Source organism: Rhopilema esculentum, chromosome 9 (genome assembly GCF_057945365.1).
Source record: "Rhopilema esculentum isolate cy_ngs chromosome 9, ASM5794536v1, whole genome shotgun sequence".
Taxonomy (NCBI): Eukaryota; Metazoa; Cnidaria; class Scyphozoa; order Rhizostomeae; family Rhizostomatidae; genus Rhopilema; species Rhopilema esculentum.
In genome coordinates, this window is record NC_142823.1 from 6,480,912 (window position 1) to 6,493,589 (window position 12,678).

General features: G+C 36.4%; 1 protein-coding gene across 3 annotated transcripts in view; it reads left to right on the plus strand.

Annotated features, from left to right (window-relative positions):
- Window positions 1–347: 347 nt before the first annotated feature.
- Window positions 348–12,678, plus strand: part of LOC135689240 (uncharacterized) — a 63,116-nt gene continuing 50,785 nt past the window's right edge. For 2 of the 3 annotated variants that reach the window (XM_065206394.2, XM_065206393.2), the window contains exon 1: window positions 11,398–11,555. The gene's annotated coding sequence lies outside the window, so the exon portion shown is untranslated. Of the gene's footprint in view, window positions 677–11,397; window positions 11,556–12,678 lie in introns of those variants that run through there. The other variant, XM_065206395.2, reaches the window with a different exon arrangement.

Consider the following 12,678-nt stretch of genomic DNA (forward strand, 5'->3'; position numbering starts at 1 on the left):
AGTTTTTGATATATCTTTTAAAAAGAACCGAATCTGTTTGGAACATAAGAATGTTAGAAGGCCCCAATCAACATCAATTGTTGAACTTTTACAAAGCATTCTGTTGCGTGTAACTCAGCTCTATTATTTCATCTGCCTTATTTGAATTTCTATCACATTTTAGGATGATTCGGTCAGAGTTCGACTAAGCAGTAGCTGGAATCCTCCGTGAAAGCAAGCGAAACAATCATAAATTGGATTACCTATCACAGCGCAGCTTTGAAACTGCATCCGCCATTAAAACACAGCCTCGCATGAGGGATGAAATTGAAATCAAATCTCCCAGCTGTGAAGTGTGAAGGGAAAAGACAAAGGAAGATTAGTAAATTGTTAAGCGAATAGCTAAGTTGTTAAGTCATCTTTTTAAGCAAGTATCCCATGCTCTATCCTGGTTTGACGGCTTAATCAGACAGTGCAGGAAATTCTGGCTGTTGCTTTTGTTCGTGCCTGGAACAAACTCTCTTATCTCCTTGTTTAACGTGGACACAGCGTACAAACAGTGCTTTCTGATGAGCTATAAACAAGCATTTGTTTATCCATTTGTGTACAGTACACGAGCGGTAAAGTTGCTTTCATACGAGATTCCAAGACGTTGATGATCAGTTGCCAATGAGACTAATTCCACTCACACTAACAGGTAAGAATATTGTAAAAATTCATTTTTTATTATTGATCTCTCAGTATAAACATATTGTCATCCAATATCAAGGACGACTTTTGTGGCGTCTCTAACAATCCATGTAACATCCATTACACCGTGGATTGAGACTGCAAACACTGAAGTCACGCTTCTGGCAATATGTTTTCAGCATATCCGTAGTATTAATAATCTTCCTAGATGTGCTTTATTAACCATCAATCAAAATCAGTTCCATTTGTGTTCTAATACATCAATCTTTAACTCTTTCTTACTGTGCGTGGAATATTAAAAAAGGTCTCTGCAATCAAGTCAGCTGCTTTGGACTTCTAACTCAAAATTGACTTATCTATAAAATTCTCTGTTTAACCCGTGTGTGTTTCCCTGAAATTTTGTATTCAAAACCCCCATGAACCGCGGCTAATATGATTCCAATCTTTTCGAAGCTGCTTGTATTTTACATGCATTGCAATGAACGGGTTCTTGACGTATGTTGTTTGAAGCCTTGTGCCTTTTCATGTGTCTCAACAAGTCTTACCGTTTTGTGAATATCAGAGACAGGAGAAAAGGGAAGCTAAATACTTTGGCACATACTTGCCATTGAAGCTCTAAGTGTTCTTTTCTAAGCATGATCAATATCATGGACCAGTCCCTCACAAAGTCCCTATTCCAGGATCTTGTAAGCTGCTTCTGAAGTGAGCTGATTCTTATTAAATATTTGGTATGTTACACAAAAAAGTTTTAACTTGAACTTTAAAGAAATGACTAGAACTAGCAAACCAAAATTGATGTGTTATGAATCGTTTGTTTTTTGGTGTGAGTCATGAGAATGTATTACAATCACGGAAAAATGACACGCAGAGACAGAACCTTCTCTTGAACAAGCAATCCAACTTCACATGTCTTTACATGATGAATGATTCTTTGATTCTCAGTCTTACATTGATCTTACATCAAATGTATCAGTATCATTTTAAGGTGGTAAGAAGGTTATACGAGCTAGTTGACCTACAATCCCGGAAAAAATTGTTGAGACAAAATGCAATTTTTGAAATTTTCTACTTTACGTTTCCCCTGTAAAATTGGAAGCATTCCTTTCCCCTGAACCAACGTTGGATTTGTAGTTCTATTATTTCTCCTTCAAAATCATGCATTGGGGAAGGGGGAGGAATTCCTTTTTAAAGGAAAGAGAAAATATCAACTTTTTTGAAAATTCTCAACTATTTCTTTCCGGGATTGTAGGTAGTACCCAAAAGTGTAGGAGAGCAGTTTTCAAAGCAGTAGAAAAAGGAATAGATTTTGCCGTCACAAAAATTATAAAATTTGCCAGTTATTACTTCATCTCAGTAACCGTGGCATAGTGACACAGAACTCGTCTTCACGTATGTTGGACTTTCCAATGTCCATAATATGTTTCGAGTCCAAACTCCAAAGACTACAAAGGTGTCTATATATAAGGCGTTTTGGATGTTCATTATTCTTTTTGAATCAAAGGAGATATGACTGAACGAATCTCAAGTGATGGGAAGCTTTATACAATGACGTAACCTTTAAGCTGGCAGTTAGATGCTAAAGTTTTTTCGCGTTTTTGCGACTTTAAAACATACTATCAATTAAAGTCTACCTTTCCTACCTCTACCTCTAACGAGTTGTTAAGAAAAAGTTGTTTCAATAAACCGCTTTATGTTATAGAATTTTTTGTTATAGAGAATTGAAAACGACTTTGAAAAAAGCAAACATTTTGAAAGCTTTAGCCAATCGGTTAGCAAGAAAGCTACGGCCCTAATTTGAACCCGTAGTTAATACAATCTCATTGCAGTAATGGTTCATAAGGGGGTGAATTAGAGAACAATATCATAACTGCAAAGCAAGGGGCGTGGCTTAATGGATATATGTTATTAGGCTACATTAATTTTCAAACATTTTTCATAGTAGTTTAACTATTTCCTTTAAATAGTGTCCTGAAAGGGCAGGGGCTCAATCTCTGCTCCAGATCGTTCTAATCCCAACACCCAGCATGACCTGGTGATAAAAACACAAAATCTAAGGTCCCAATCTAAGAATTATATTCTCAGTTTTAGAATGACTTTCCCGGATTCAAATCGACTTTTCCAGTCCCAGGACAATATTCAAATTCCATGCTATCTAAATCCCCAATTCACATTGTCGAAATAAGAAACCCCATTTCCCAGTTTACCCCATTCAAGACTTTCTTAAAATTAAACTGTTATGGTTACAAAAAGTGGTTGCCTTGTAAACGTGGCGACCTATTTACCTCTGAAATTTGTTAGCCACAGGCCTAATCTGGATGATTGTTACCCACAAAGATATCCCTTGATATTCAAGATAGAAAATCGAGTTCCCAAGAACAGAACTTTATGATGTGGGCTCGGATATGCCACCAAAATATCACCATCGCCTAATTACGAGGAGTTTTCTTGACCAACTGCAATCGCATATAGAATAGAAGAAAAAATTGGAAAGACAGGCTTATAAATTCCCTAATTAGATGAGATCTGAACTCTTACCCAAAACATCTGCAGGGTTGTTAGTTTAGAATCTCTTGCAACTGTTATCAGTTCCTATAGTACATTTGCAATTTACCAAATACTAATTACAGACTGGCAAAAATCTACACAAATAGTACTCTGCTTCACAGCTGACTATTAACTTTGTTGATGGCTACCTCTTAACTATTTTATGGCGGTACAAAATTTGAAATGGCTTTGAAAAAAGCAAGCATTTTACATCATGCTAAAAGCTTTTTCGTCTGAAACTTCATAGAATGTAAAACGTCAGAAAAAGGGCCGAAAGCACAAAATGTAAAATATATACCCAGTTATGGATTGAAATAGGCCAGGAAACGCCAGCACACAATGGTTACTTGTCCACTGAAAATTGCAAAAAGGGGAGCGCTCCCTGAACTTCATTTTAAGCTGAGGGCATAAATAAACAAATTTCAGAATTTTTGAAAAGGCATTCTAGAGGAAAATAGAGTAATCATACACCTGCTCTCTGAGTCCCCATGCCCTTTGCAGATATGTATGTTGAAGACTTCTGGTGTATGTTCTCGATGTAGACTTGTCTGATGGAGAAAAGAAAGTAAGAAAAAATCTTATTGGACGGTCGTTTGCCAGAAAGGGAGCTAGCGAGATCGTGGGTTTTTACGTCCTTGTAGTTTTATACGATACAGCGGCAAAACCAGTTTGAAAGTTACAGCAAAGTTAGTTGAAGATTATAACAGCTATTATCGTCTATCGCAGACTGTTAACAAGGGGTTTAAGATCAGTCTTAAAGCAAAAGTTAATCGTTTTAGTGGGATTAAGTACTTTTAAAGTTCCTGCTTTTTCTAATCCTAGCAGTGTTGACTGTGAGAGGTTTGGTAACTGGTATTTCAAAACTAATACTTTGTTAGGAAATGACGAGAAAACTGGCTTAATAGAGTGCAGATTCACTCAAATTAGTTATTGAAGGATTTTCTACTACGCAGCCCTAAGGTGTTAAAGTGAAGCAGAATAAGACATTTTAGTAACGAATAATTTATTTATAAAAATACTTGTTTTGAGATATCAGCTGCGGAAAAAACATAGAGAACAGGCTCACGGGAAGAGCAGGGGACGAAACACCAAGAGCTTAGTGAAGAGAGTCCAATAATGCGAAAGGAATGGCAGAACTAACATAGAAGTACTGAGGTTGAGGATCTGTTGGAAATAGCATTTCACCCTCTTAGCTTTCTATACTATTCATTTCAGCGAACTGAAAGTTAACATATAAAATTATTATGTGTACTAGCGTTCATCAAATCTTGGTTAAACCCTTTTTGTAAATATTGAGGTGGATATTCCACTCTTTTAAACCGAATATTAAGTTTTCTCGGCGACGCGGGAGGAGCTGCATGGTGTTGGGGGGAGTCTAAGCTTTATTAGATCCAGTTGATCGTCGATTCCATGATGTAGAATTTTTTTATTTTCTATGATAAACAATGTAAAGTAGGAAACGTGTCCCGCTCCATCGTGGAAGGTCGACCATGCAGTTTTTGGATCTGTTAACTTAGAATCACCATGTAATATTCGTTTAAATGCTTTAATACCGAACTTTGCCTCCATCGGTCACGCCCTTTTTGCTTAAAAAATACCCTTTTGTCAGATCGGTGCAACACTGTCATTTTCTTGAAATAAATACCAACATTTGCTTTACGTTGATTCAAAACTAAAAAAGGGGAGTAATTACGCAATTGACATCACATGACATCACAAATAATATTTTTTTCTCTTTATGAAACGTCTCGTTCTTCAAGTTACAGTTGGAGAACCCTTTGGAAGAATGTTTTTTGAAACAAAAATAACGCAAGAGGTGAAATAGCAATTGTTTTGTGAGTTGAAATCCATTATTTTGAATGAGCTTTTGTGTAAAATCAGCTTCTCGTAGATCGGTTAAAGATTTTGGTAACGGATGTGTAGAGTTGTTCCACGTTGTGTGCTCTAATCGTGCAAAGAAAATGGGAAAGGCCAATAATATACTGTATTGTTTTTCTCATGAATTTCAGATAACTAGAATAAGTTATGATTCAGTAGCATGTTGTTCTTAAACTGGCCCTTAGAAAAAAGTATTAAATTTCATTGTAATAACTGTTCTGATCAGGGTCACCTCAGCAGACTCACTTTTGTGTGCTGGCTTTCTCAAAGCTTTTTTTTATTTTCGATAAGTAATTTAGCCCACCCTGATGTTTATATTTCTTTACCTTAGTTGTTGCTAATCTTGGTACTGTGCAACACACCCCTCGCATTATATGTAAAACCTTTTCGAAATAGATTGCTTTTGATCGTGGTTTAACTTCAACCGTGGTAGAAATTAATAACACATAAGTAAGGTTCTTATGAACTGTGCTAAACGCAGCAATGTTTTTCTAGTCTTAAGGATACGAATTAAAAAATGTTTTCTCACAACAAGCAATTTCCCACGGTTGTATTCGTTGGAGAAGAGAGCGATTCTCCTTGGGCAAGCATTTGAAGCTCGAAATAAATATGGACTAAATGAGATTGTAAAATAAATAGTAACGGAGAAAAGTTACATTGTAAAAGTGACTTTGTATTGATATCCACAATTTCTGCGAAAAAGCCCTTGTCAAGAAGCTGTCGTTCCAGTCAGAGACTTCTGCACAAGAAAAGGGTAGCGCCGACAATTTTGTGAAAAGAGAACCAAAATTTACGACATTTGCATATTTTCTCTGCATTTACGACATTTGCATATTTTATAAGGGCAACTTTGGCTCCCATGCTGTACGCGTCCTTGGTTCCAGCTATCAAATATATCTCTGACTGAAATTTGTTTGCAGTTAAAAATCGTAGTGTTTTCATCCAAACCTACGTGAATCATGCCCAATAGTTGGTTCATGGTAATTCAAGCCCAAAAGTAATTCAAGAAATAACGCCCTAACCCCTCCTGAGGATTGGAACAATAGGGGACTAATAATATAGCAAATCGGAGACATCGGCCCCTCCAACTCAAGTGAAAAAGTTCTTTATTTGATAATAAACTATTTTCCTTACTATATGAACAAAACATAATTTTAGAAGTTTTGAATTTTGATCCCATAACCTGAAAGAGTATCATGATATACGCACTAGCTGAGATATGGTCACATTCCCCATCAAAACTTGATGTACAGAGCTAAATTAACAGTAAACAGTAAGAAAACTTCAAATCTTCAATTAGCCATAGCTCACCCGATTTTTGACATGTTTGATTGATTTTGCATCTTGAGAAGTATTTCAAGGTCTTCTTTTATGTTACGTTGATAAAACTAAAAGCTCTGAAAAAATTTTTGTGACTTCACAATTGGTATCGCTGTAAACACCAAAGTCTCTTACAAAGACAATCGAAAATCAACAGAAAAGCTTTTACTGATATTCATTTGAGGCCTAGAATCTACCTCGTAAATTTAGGTCAAATCCCTTTTCTCTTGTACCTCTAACATGTGTCTGTAAAAACCAGTGATGAATTTTACATAGTAAGTGGTACTTTCATCTATACACGACCTTTCTTTAGTCAGTAGGAGGCATAAAGTACTTTTCGTACACTAATTGGTCATCTCAACTGCTGAACAATGCAACTTCTGTGGATTTGTTGGCTTAATATTGTAATTGCACACTAAAATTCAATTAAAAATTACTTAAAAGTCTTAACTTTGATCTTAGTAAAAATATCATTGTTTCCTTGTCTATCAGTTTAGAACTTATGATTGTAAAATACAGGACATACATGGATCCATTCAACCAAAAATATGATTTGTTTTTATTCTATTCCTTCTTAACAAGCTTTGCATTGCTATATTCGATTTTTTCTCTTTAGTTTAGGTTTTTAAGTCTTCTGACCCAGACATTCTGTCGCATGCATGAGAAAAAATCGAGATCGCCCAACCGAGGCCAATGAGCCCTAGAAAATTTTGTATTTTGTATAGATGTTTCATATACAGCGGCATCATTTTCAAAGTAAATCTAATGATACAGCAACAACTATTATATTCGAGACGTTTTGTTACAACGAGGAGTTTAAATGAGTCGAAAGTTGAAAAAAATCAGTTTTCAATTTATTTGATAGCTTGGCTTTGTAGGCATACTGAGCGATACATCCCCGGTCCGCGTGCATTGATATGTGTTACCAATGATAACTTTTGAGTTATTCATCCTTGTATAGGGAAAATTGAGCCCCTGGAGAACTTAGGCCAGTATTGTATCTGGTACAAAAAGATTGAAATTTTCTAAAAGCAAGTGATATTACGTATCTTTCATGAACTCGGTGTTTAACCATGGACAACTGCTACATGCAAATCGCACTCATTGCAAACTTTGATATCAAAAAACATACTGTAGGTGGGACATAAATGTTCAACGGGTGAGACAAACATGGTAAGGCATGTTTTACCTGGATTTAAATAAAACACTTAAATTTCAAATTTAAATTTTATGTTTTAACAAAAGTAGCATTTTTGATTTTACCAAGACTGGTAAAGACTGGTAAAATGTGCTACGAATTGGCTGAGATATGGCCACATGAGCACAAGCGCTGACCCCATCAAACCCCTGTAAGTTGGTCTCTGTTTATAACTTTATTAACAGAGCCAAAATAGCAGTATCCTTTTGCAAACCACATATCTTTCATTAGGGGCATATCTCACCCAATTTTGACATATTTAACTGACTTGCCTATTTGGAAGTATTTCATGGTGTTCTTTCATGATATGTGGACGAAATTCTAAAAATAGTTTTCGTGACGTCACATTTAAGAACTCTATTGCAGCTCAGCTTAGAGCCGACTTCTTCTCCAGACTTTTAGATACAGCCTCCCACTTGATGCCAACATATAAATAGAAAGTAAGCTAAAAGATTACGCACTAACCTAATGAAGTAAATCAAATAAGATTTGTTTAATTGAAGTAAGGCTAATCCACTGAAATCCCTTTAAATCGACCTCTGCATAACAAAAGTTTCTTGGTATCATAAAAAGACTCCACTAGCAGGAAGAGATTGAATTGGAGAAATAGTACCACGAATGCATAGCATGGAGCAATTTACACTGTAATAAAGATCGTAAGTCACAGGTTGGACAATCAGTTACAAATTGGCTTAGATTTGGCTATATGAACACAGGCCCATTACCCATCAAATCATTGTTATTTGGTCCCTGTTTTAGGACTAAAACTAAATGTCAACTTCAACCCGTATTGAAAGTTGAAATCAAACTAAGGACAAGGAGTGGATAGAGTTAAGAAAGAAAAGAAGTGAAGTGGTGAAATACTGATAGTTAAAAACAATCCGAGGAAAGGAAAAATTGCAGCACGAACGGTCTGGAATCTATATCCATGCCCTTTAAAGCCTAAGTCCGTTAACTGACGCTTGCTCCGAATCCAACGAATTTTAGCCAACTTTTAGATAGAACGAAGCAAAAGAAGATACTTCTACAATTTGATTTATGCATGATGTTACATGCCAATTCATCCAGTATTGAATTAAGCATAAATTGTCATGTTAATTTGAAAACAATCAGAAGAAGATCATGAGGCCCAAGAACAGAAAAGTAAGGCCCTTGCAAAAATAGACTTCAGAACAATTTAACACACAACTGTAAAAATCAATTTATTTGCATTTATACTTATATACAGGTTACCCACAATAAAATTTTAGCAGACACGAATCATGATAACGAAAGTGAGTGGAGTAAGTATGACTCGGGCAAAAACGTAGCCGGTGAGAGGTCGTGGGTTGAGACATGCTAACCTTAACCCTTACCCTTACCTTAACTCTAATCATGTTTTATATGACGTAATGAAATATGTATTGACATAAGTAAAATGGGGTGTGGGAACGGCATGACAGCTCAGTGAAGCAAGAGCTTGTGTAAAAGATATAAATGGCCTATAAATGATTAATTGTGTTAAGAGAAATCAATTTTAGTTATATCATTTCATATCCTATATTTTTCCTGACCTATTATCATGACCGTTGGCACCAAAAGTATTTCAGTACAGCCAAAGAATTTATGAAGCGATTTAACTTTTTAATCCATTGTAAGAAACATTAAACATGGATTATGATTCTCATGCTATAATGCAAATCCGAGTATAAGAGGATTAAGGCTGCGCAAAGTCTGCTGACGGGGTTAATTCAAAGCATGCTATTTTCATTGCTATATTTAGAGACATTCCTTGTGCCGTCCTTTTGCGCGGCAAGTGCCAGGATGTTCAGTTAGGCATTGAGGGCACAAGGTACTTTTTATTTGGGATGATACAGGTCCCTTCAGTTGTCACCCAAAAACAATATCAATCGCGTGTTTTTGCTTACTTCTTCTTTGTGAGAGGTAAACATCAACTCCTTACTACGTTTGGGGATGTTAGGAGATAATTGCGATCATTGTCAATAGAAAGGAGCTACTCTGATGATGTATATACTATTCTAGTATAACCCCATCTTGCCGTGTGCCTCGTCAAAATTATTGCCATAGCTAGGAAAAATCCAATACTACACTCTTGTTTAAATTAAATTTTACTGAAATAACCTTTTTACAATTTGTTCAAGATTGTTCTTAATTTGTTTTTAAGTTATTTGTGTGTAAGCAGTGCTATTGCTAGCTATTGCGCTCTAGGGAGGTGTTTAGGCCTCGTTTGCCATTTGCCAACAAAGTGAGAGACTGCCTTGTTTACAATATTCTAGAGGGTCCCAAACCAAAACGTTTAGACAGGGAATTTTGCATAACCCACAAGTACACACTCAGATATGCGGAGTAAGATGAAATACATATCAAGCTTCAAAAATGCACCCAAAAGCTATTTTTAGACTGGGGTACTGGTACCCAGTCCTCTTTTAGGTATAGTACTGCAATGTTTTAACTTAATCTTTTAGCTAAATTAACTTTGCAAGCTATAAAACTGAAACATTTTTTCTGGCGTTATTTGACGTGCTGGATAAAATGAGACGCAGAAACAGCTTTAAAAGTTACACAAAAGCAATTTTTAGACTACTGTACTTGTACCCAGTCCTATATTGGGTCTTGCACCGTAACTTACTAACTATACAAGTTATACGACTGAAATTTTGTTTCCTGGCGTAATCCGAAGTGCTAGATAAAATGAAATGTAGAGCTAGGTTTAAAACTTCACCAAAGGCTTAATTTGGACTGAGGTACTTATACCTAGTCCACTGTTGGCTATCGCACTAAAACTTTATGACTACGCAAGCTGTACAACTAAAACTTTGTTTTCTGGCGAAATCTGACGTACTTTGTTAGATAGAGTATATTTCCAGTCTACGAAACATATTTTATGATATAACGTGCTGTGCTAAATACTTTATGAGACCTTATTGTTTGCTTTTTGCCAGTTGAGCTGTGAATAGTTCGCCAAGTTCTTATGATTTAAACTTTAAAAATTTGATTAGGCAGGTTGCTAGATGGTTATGCAAAATTCCTTGTCTGGTTTGCAGATCGTACTGAGTTTGAAAATGTGCACATGTTGCCTCTTCACCCTCTTTCCAATGACTGCACTGGTTTGTACATGTTGGTGCGTTACCTCTGTAGGTTATTTTTAACATAGTCATTTCTTCATGTTGATAAAAAAAATTGCCCCCTCCCCCCTCCTAATGTCAACGTCCTAACCACCTCCTTGATTCTACAGTAGCTCAGCTTCAGCCGAGGGGCCAATCACTCCAAGAAAACATCATACACCTTTTGTGAAAATCCTATTGTTTCATCTGAAAATCCCCGGAAATCCTTTTGTTTTAGGCATAATCTCGCACGCTATTTGCAAGAGTGAATCGCCCCTCGGCTTCAGCTAGCCTGCGCCCCGGTCTAAGCTTCAGCTTGTTCTTAAGTTGTTCTTAAATTTTGACCAATTTAAAGCTCGTGTTCTTGCAAAACTGTTCTTATGAAATAAGAATGTAGACAGAAAAGCTAAAAAAATTTGAAGAAATCAATGATGATGGTCCTCTACGTCCCACGGCGCAGACTCCACAACGATTATAAATTATTGTATTTCCAACGCGGCCCTCAACGGTTCAAAGGAGTACATCCCAGCAGATAAGGGCTGCTAATTTGAACCATCATTTGATTCCCTTTGCGGCAGTCTTTGTTTACTCGCGTGTACTCAAACAATCGAAATTACAATAAGAACGATAGATGTGTCAATCTATTGTTACGCTATTGTTTCACGCATGTTCCCCTGTGTACATGCGTCCGACAACAATGTACTGGTTTGGTTTGTTTCACTCTTGCACTAAGGTAACTTGAACGGAAGACACAGCTGTGGATGCCGTTATTAGGCTGGCAAAGCGTGTTGAGCGAGAAGATTAACCCAACGGTTTAAAGATTATACAGCTATAAAGATTTAGTAAGTATTTATAAGTTTTTTTCAGGAAAAAATCGATAAATCGCTCGTCAAGTTTCGAAGGCTGTAACAATTTGATCAGAGACTGTTGGTCTATTTTCTCTCCCTGTTGTCTCAGTTTTTGTTGGAACTTAGGAATTTAACGCACGGGGAAATTTATTGACAGACACATTCCTGCGAAGGAAAATATTTTTGATTAACGTGTAGGTGTCAAAGAAATTCAACTATGGTTGCCGAAGAGGCCTTTGATAAATGCAAGGTTAAATTGGCGACCCGTTGAAACCTGCCGCCACCTTCTGAACAAGGAAATAGCATTTCTACAGCTGCTCGAATTCTTCTTGTGATTTTACTATATGAAATGCAAACGCAGTATTTAAATGAATATAGTTGGCACTCACTTCGAAATGCTAGCCTGGCTTTTGTGTTCCGCGTTTCACAATCTAAACATTGACATTCAAAAAGAAAACCGAGGTCGCAAGGTTACGTCAATGTTCAATCAGCAGATGAAATTTCTGGACCAAATTATGCCGGCAAATGGCCAACAAAGTTTTGTTTGAATGAGCTACGTGTTTTCTTGTTTTGCTTTAATATATATTAGCCATCAAATAACATGTTGACTGCCATTCACGAATATCTCTGATCGGTCACGGGTTTGAAAAATGATACTGGAAAAACTCTGGAACCGCAAAGAAGTCAAAAAGGCTTCTTGGGTGAACAGTAAACTTTGAAATAACTAATTAATGATGAAAGAAAATGATAACAAGCAAACATGGCTATGATAGCACCAACTGTCTTTTTTCGACTGATTCTCCTCCCGCTTTTTGTTAGTACTTCATAAATGTCAGCAATATGAACAGTGTGGTTAAGCATATCTTGCCTTCTTATATTCAACTGCGTTTAAAAAAAAAATTGAAAAATTTGGTATTTTCTTTCTATTAACCCCTGTTAAAGTTAATTGCCACATAACAAAATCAATACAAAAAGTTGTTCCAGGTCTTGTTTTCGATCGAAAATAGACGTTGTTAGTTAATTTTCAAGGAAGTTGCCCTTGGGGATCTCGTGTTTTCCAAATGGTTATAAGGCGATAACTTGCGTTGGAATAGTACGATGAAATGAAGGCTTATCT